Source organism: Arachis duranensis, chromosome 10, assembly GCF_000817695.3.
Source record: "Arachis duranensis cultivar V14167 chromosome 10, aradu.V14167.gnm2.J7QH, whole genome shotgun sequence".
In the NCBI taxonomy this organism is placed as follows: domain Eukaryota; kingdom Viridiplantae; phylum Streptophyta; class Magnoliopsida; order Fabales; family Fabaceae; genus Arachis; species Arachis duranensis.
In genome coordinates, this window is record NC_029781.3 from 85374673 (window position 1) to 85382470 (window position 7798).

Below are 7798 nucleotides of genomic sequence, written 5' to 3' on the forward strand. Positions count from 1 at the left end.
TGAGTGAGCTTCCAAGGAAGTAACACATGCCAGAGGTGCTCCTTCTATCCACTCTATCTCCCGCATAATCTGCATCACAAAACCCTATTGCACAAAAGTCATCAGTTTTAGGATACCATAAGCCATACTCACTAGTTCCCTTAATATATCTAATGATGCGTTTAACAGCCGTAAGATGGGATTCTTTTGGGTGAGATTGAAATCTTGAACATACACCCACACTTTGAACAATATCCGGTCTAGAGAAGGTAAGATATATTAAGGAACCAATCATTCTCCTATACCGTGTTTCATCCACATCTTGGCCATCATCATTCTTTTCAAGTTTGGTGTTAGGATGCATTGGTGTTCCCATTGGTTTGGAATTTTCTAAGCCAAATTTCTTTATCAATTCTTTTGCATACTTGCCTTGGTGAATAAAGGTACCACTAGGAGTTTGTTTAATTTGGAGGCCAAGAAAGAAAGTTAGCTCTCCCATTAAACTCATTTCAAACTCACTAGTCATGAGTTTTCCAAACTCTTCAGACAAGAACTCATTGGCCGATCCAAACACAATATCATCCACATAAACTTGAACAAGAAGGATGTCATCATTAGAAATTTTAATGGACAAAGTAGTGTCGGTGGTTCCCCTTTGAAAATGATTTTCTAATAGGAAGGCACTAAGCCTTTCATACCGAGCTCTTGAAGCTTGTCTAAGGCCATAAAGAGCCTTTGAGAGTTTAAAAACATGATTAGGAAAATCTTTATGTTCAAAACCGGGGGGTTGAGCCACATACACTTCTCTATCAATAAAGCCATTAAGGAAAGCACACTTTGATCGTAACCTTGGGCCACTAATTTAGCCTTGTTACGAACAACTTGCCCATCCTCACCAAGTTTATTTTTAAATACCCACTTAGTACCCGTTACCTTCTTACCATCCGGATGAGGTACTAATGTCCAAACCTCATTCTTGTCAAATTGAGCAAGCTCCTCTTGCATGGCCTTGACCCATGATGGATCTTCAAGAGCTTGTTTGATATTGTTGGGCTCCATTTGTGACAAGAGAGCAAAGTTACTAGGTTCGGTTTGCCTTTTGGTGGAGGATCTTGTTGTTACACCTTGAGAGGGATCACCAATGATGAAGTCATGAGGATAACCCCTCATAGACTTCCATTCTCTAGGCTTTCAGACAGGTGTAGAGCTTTGATGAACTTTTGGTGGTCTCACTGTTTCAGTTGCTCGTGCCTGCTCAGGAGACAAAATGGAAATGTCTCCTCCAATCTGACGAGACAAAACTGGACTGACAGATTCTTCATTCTGTACAGATTTGTGATTTTCTTTGCTTGTTCCAACTTCTTCACCATCTGAATCATTATCTATCACAGTACTGAGAATTAAGTTAGAATCACAAAAAGCAACATGTATGGATTCCTCTATGGTTCTATGCTCTTTGAGATAAACTCTATAGGCCTTGCTTGTGGTGGAATATCCAACAAACATTCCTTCATAGGATTTTGGATCAAACTTACCAAGATTTTCCTTATTGATAAGAACAAAACATTTGCATCAAAAAATATGAAAGTACTTAAGATTTGGAGGAGTTCCTTTCCATAGCTCATAAGGAGTTCTTTTCAACCCTTTTCTAATGATTGTTCTATTTAAAATATAACATGCTATGTTTACAGCTTCAGCCCATAAAAATTTAGGAATCTCATTCTCACATAGCATAGCCCTAGTCATTTCTTGAAGGCTTTGATTCCTTCTTTCAACCACCCCATTTTGTTGGGGGGTTCTAGGGCATGAAAAATTATGAGAAATCCCTAAGTCATTACAGAAATTTTCAAAGTCTTGATTTTCAAATTCTCTTCCGTGATCACTTCTTAAATAGGCAATTTTCAAATCTTTTTCATTTTGAATTTTCTTGCAAAGGGTGGAGAAGGCATAAAATACATCATTCTTATGAGCAAGAAAAAGTATCCAACCAAATCTAGAGTAATCATCTACTACCACAAGACCATAGTGTTTACCTCCTAAACTTTAAGTTCTAGTAGGACCAAAAAGATCAATATGTAACATTTCCAATGGCCTTTTGGTTGAGATTCCATCTTTTGATTTAAAAGAGGATTTTACTTGTTTGCCCAATTGGCAAGCATCACAAATAAGATCCTTATCAAACTTGATCTTTGGAATACCTCTAACCAAATTCTTTTTTACTAGCTTAGAAATTTGGTTCATGCTAGCATGACCCAACTTGCTATGCCAAAGCCATTTTTCAGATTCAATATATGTAAAGCATGTTACATTTTGTTCCTTTAAATCCTCAAGAGTTAATCCATACACATTGTTGCATCTTTTAGCTTCAAATAGAACATCCCCAGTTTTCTCACAAACAACTAAACAAACAAATTTCTTACAAATAACTTCAAAACCCAAATCGCATAATTGACTAACACTAAGTAAATTATGTTTCAAGCCATGTACAAGGAGAACATCATTTATACAAGATGAGAAATTTTTACCCACTTTCCCAACAGCTACTATTTTTTCTTTTGCATCATCACCGAAAGTGACAAATCCTCCATCATATTCATCAAGCTTTATGAAGAAGGTTGTCTTTCCAGTCATATGCCTAGAGCATCCGCTATCCATGTACCACATATTTTCTTTCTTCTTGGATGCTAGGCATACCTACAAAATAAACTCAAGTGACCTTAGGTATCCAAATTTTCTTGGATCCTTTCACGTTAAACCATCTCCTATGTCCCAAATCATTGTAATCAAAAATAACCTTGCAAACTTTATCACCAATCATTCTTTCACCAAAGAAACACTGAATGGGAAAATGACCACTTCGGTTACACAACCTACAAAATCTTGGAGTTGCTGTTTTGTTAAAATAGGTGAGATCTTGAAAACCTTGTGTCATTGGATGAAAAAGGTTTATCTTTAAAAGAAGGTTTCTCATTAGATTTGTAAAATCCCAAACCAGCTTTATCAAAAAGTGGTTTTTGACTAGCCAAAATTTGATTTAGATTTTCAGAACTTAGAGTAAGCTTGGCTAAGTCATTTTCAATATTTTTAACTTTTTCCAGCAACTCTTCATTTTTCTTAAAACAGTTTACATATGCAACAACCGAGTGATCACTTTCATAGCTTCTTAGTTGGGCTTTCAACTGCTTATTTTCTTCTACAAGATCACAAGCAGTTTCGGCCTCCCTTAGCTTTTCTTTGAGAGAATCATTTTTCGCTTTAAGGATGAAAATTTGTTTTTCAAGATCTTGATTATCAGTCAGAAAATATCTTATTTTTTCAGAAAGGTGGTCTATCATGAGATGAAGGTCTTCAGTGTCAGGGTTTTGAAAAAATACCTGATCTACATGATTTGCCATGAGACAAGGCTGTGACTTAGTTTCAGATTCTTCATCACTGTCCGAGTCATTTTCTAAGTCTTCCCATGATGCCATCAGACCTTTCTTCTTTCCTTCTTTTTTCTTTTCCTCCCTTTTTAACTTGGGACAATCATATTTATAATGTCCCATTTCTTTGCAGTTGAAACAAGTCACTTTGCTAAGGTCTTTCTTCATTTTCCTTGAGCTGCCGCCTTTGCCTTTGAACTTCATCATTTTCCTGAATTTTTTTGGCAAACAACACAAATTTATTTTCAGATGAGTTATCACTGGATTCATCATCCAGAGGGTTAGTAACAGAAGAAAATGCAATTCCTTTCTTTTTTGACTCATTTTTTAAATAAGTGTTTTCAAAAGCAAGAAGATTTCCTCTCAAATCATCAAGTGTCATGGAATCAAGATTACTGCTCTCAGAAATAATTAAAGCTTTTGTTTCCCACTCTTTAGTGAGACATCTCAACACTCTTCTCACAAGCACAGAATCAGAATATGTTACTCCCATAGCATCCAAGCCAACAGTAATGGAATTGAACCGTTCGAACAGTTCATCAATAGATTCTTCTTCCTTCATTGTAAACATTTCATATTCCCTGTTTAACATGTCTATCCGAGTCTTCTTAACAATGGTGGTTCCTTCATGAGTGATTTGTAATTTATCCCAGATTTCCTTTGCCGTTGTGCATCGTGATACTCGTTGGTACTCCTCGAAGCTGATAGCACAGTTGAGTAGATTTATGGCCTTGGCATTTAGCTCCACTTTCTTTCTATCTTCTTCTGTCCAGCTTGCTTCTGGTTTAAGAGTGACTACTCCTTCAGCACTTGTGTTAGTAGGAAACTGTGGTCCTGCTAGGATGATCTTCCAAAGCCTGTAGTCTACTGCTTGCACAAAGATCTTCATTCTCTCCTTCCAATAGGTATAGTTTTTCCCATTGAAAAGAGGCGGTCTGTTGCTTGACTGGCCTTCTATAAGATTGTAAGACACCAGATTTGAGCCACTGCTTTCTGCCATGAGGATCTTTTCTCCAAGATGCAAAGCTTGATCTCTTTGAGACCAAGCTCTGATACCAATTGATGATTTCAGTGGCTAAGAGAAAGGGGGGTTGAATCTTAGCCCCCTTTTTTTGCTTGCTAACACTTGCTGGACTTAGAGGAGACTTTTCTGTTTTTAGCTCGTCCCTAGCCACGAGACTTTTTCATTTTGTCTCGTCACTTGGCACGAGACATTTTTGGATTTTGTCCTGTGCAGTAGAAACAGAAATGGAGTAGGAGAGAAGGAAGATTACACCCAGATATATCCTGGTTCAGCTGCTAAGTGCAGTGCAGCCTACATCCAGTCTCCATCACAACAATGATGGAATTTCACTATAATCAACTTGATTACAAACTGTAAAGTGCTAACCCAACTTACAAGGGGATTCTCACAGAATCATGAAACACAACATAGATGAACAAAGGAACTCTAAGACATCTGTGGATTTTCTTTTAATTTTGCACTCTCTGCCTTTTTTCGCTCTATGGCTTTTTCATACAAACCTCACTGTTTGTCTTTTTCCATGAGACTCAAGACATGACAAAATTAAACAGAAAAATTACAAAATAGAAAACATTGAAGGAGAAGAGAAAAATGTTAGCTCAGGTAGCTCTGAGAACTCTGCGCCTTGCACTCTCAAATTTTTCTCCTTGCTCCAAACAGTGGCTGTTCTCTCTTTTTAAAGAAGAGGGAAGCCTCCACACTTGAAGCCAACACCCAAACCAACTTTTTCCTCCTTCAAGAAACAGAACCGGTTCGGCCACATAGAGAGAGAAGAGATATCCTTGCAAAACCCAACATGCAATTACCTCTGGTTCTTCCTTGATCATCACTCTTCATCAATCCGAGCTCTCCATCCTTGGCTTCCTCTCCAAGATGGATTTCTGGCCCTTGATACTTCATGATGATGATGACTTTATCTGCTTCAATCTCTGCCTCAACCATCACTTCGCCACTCTAGCTACTTCCTGTGGTGGTTGAGCAGAATCAAAGACAAGCCATGCTTCAAGAATCTCCCTTACTGGCCGAATCTTCATCTTCCTTTTTGAGCATGAGGAGCTCGAGATTACCTTACCAAATCTAACCATATTTGGTGAAAATCTCAGCCACTACATACTTTTCTTTTTCGTGCCATCATTGTGATGGTCCTGTAGAGTGTTCTTCCTTCCTTTCGGTAGCTCCATTTTGCTTTCATGGACACCATTGTTTCCTGTGTAATAACCGAAGAGAAGAAAGAAAGAGATGAAAGAGAATAAGCAACTTGGAAGAAAAGCAATTGAATGTGTTAATCAATATCATTACAAAGTTGCTTTTACTTCCCTTAGAGTAGCGTGCAGCATTAAGCAATCAATCTTGTCAAACACAATTTCTCTCTCATAGTTCCCATCCATTAACTTCTCTTAATAAATTTTGAGTTCCATCACATGCTTAGAAAGTAGATCCGTTGAAGACCTTAGCAAATGTTAACATTTGCTTTCCTGATGGATTGGTTTCGGATCATGCATGAGAACCAACCATGGGCTTATAGCATTAAAACTTTTTCTTGGCCCAATATAATAACTAGCTTCAGCCACAAACTCATGTGGACACTCAAGGCTGAGCCAATAATAAAATAGTTGGGCTTGTTAATTTTCTTTTGTTTCGGCCCAAAAGTTTCAGCCATAATGATCATATCATTTTAATACCAAGGCTGAATTGGGCTTGCACCAGAATTTTATTTTCGGCCCAATTAAAATCTGCATCACAAAATTATTAAATAACATATGTTAAATGAAAATCAAATCAATAATTTTGTAATTAATTATTTAATAATGTTTAGTCATCACAAATATTAATTTAGAGTTTTCCAAACTCATCATTCTGCTTTTTCTTCTTTTTTTTTTATTCATCATCATCATCTTCTCTTTTTTTATTTATCTTTTTCTTTTTGTTTTACCTTTTCAAACTTCTTTTTGTTTTACTCTCTTAACAAGAATAAAAAATATCAAATAAAAAAGAAGAAGAAACACATAATACTGCAAAATTATTAGGAATAAGATGAACCTACATTCATTCAACTAAAAAAAGAAAGAAAAAAAGAAATATTTTTGTGCATTTGTAATAAAATTTCAGTGTAAAAACTAAGAAAGTTATGTGTTATTACTAAGAAATTTTGGTTTATTTTTATTCTGATAAATTCTGGATAATTTAAAATCCTTCGTCTTCCTACTTCCCATCTTCTGCTACTTCTTCTTCTTTTTCATCGTTATCATCATCTTCTTTTTTTTCTTATTCATCTTTTCTTTTTTGTTTTACCTTCTCAAGTTTTTTCTTATTTTATTCTCTTAAATAGAATAAAAATAAAAAATTAAACAAAAAAAAGAAATACATAATGCAAAATTATTAGGAAGAGGATGAACCTACATTTATTCAACTAAAAAAAAGAAAGAAATAAGAAAAAAAGAAAAAATACAGCATTAAAGAAAATATTTTCGTGCATTTGTAACAAAATTTCGGTATAAAAACTAAAAAAATTATGAGTTATTGTTAAGAAATTTCGGTGTATTTTTATTCTGATAAGTTTTGCATAATTCAAAACTCTTCCTCTTCTTCATCTTCATCTTCTGCTGCATCTTCTTCTTTTTCCTCATCATCATCTTTTTCTTTTTTTTCTTATTTATCTTTTCCTTCTTATTTGACCTTCTCAAGCTTTTTCTTGTTTTACTCTATTAATAAGATAAAAATAAAAAAATCAAACAAAGAAGAAAGAATACATAATGTTGTAAAATTACTAAGAAGAAGATGAACTTACATTCATTCAAATAAAAGAAAAAAAGAAATAAGAAAAAAAACAAATGCAGCATTAAAGAAGACATTTTTGTACTTTTGTAGCAAAATTTAGGTGTAGAAACAAAGGAATTTATGTGTTATTGTTAAAGAAATTCGGTATATTTTTATTCTGATAAGTTTTGCATAATTCAAAATTGTTTCTCTTCCTCCTCTTCATCTTCTACTACTTCTTCTTCTTCATCTTCTTCTTATTTTATTTTCTCACAATTCTTCTTGTTTCATTCTCTTAGCAGGAACAAAATTAAAAAAAAGAAGAAAAATCAATGCTGCAAAATTACTAGAAAGAAAAAGAGGAAAAAAAGAAACGCAGTAACAACAACAATAAAAGAATGACGATGAAGAAAAAACACGCGAAAAAGAAGGAGGAAGAACACGAAGTAGAAGAACAAACGTGAAAAAGAAAAAGAATGATATGTTTGCATTAATAAAGCACGCATGTATACATGCTGTGTGTGATTTTTATTGGCTTTGAACCAACTTAGTTGGATTTAATTGTCTAAAAGATTTGGATGTGTAGCGAGACTGAATTGTTTAAATGGGTTGAACC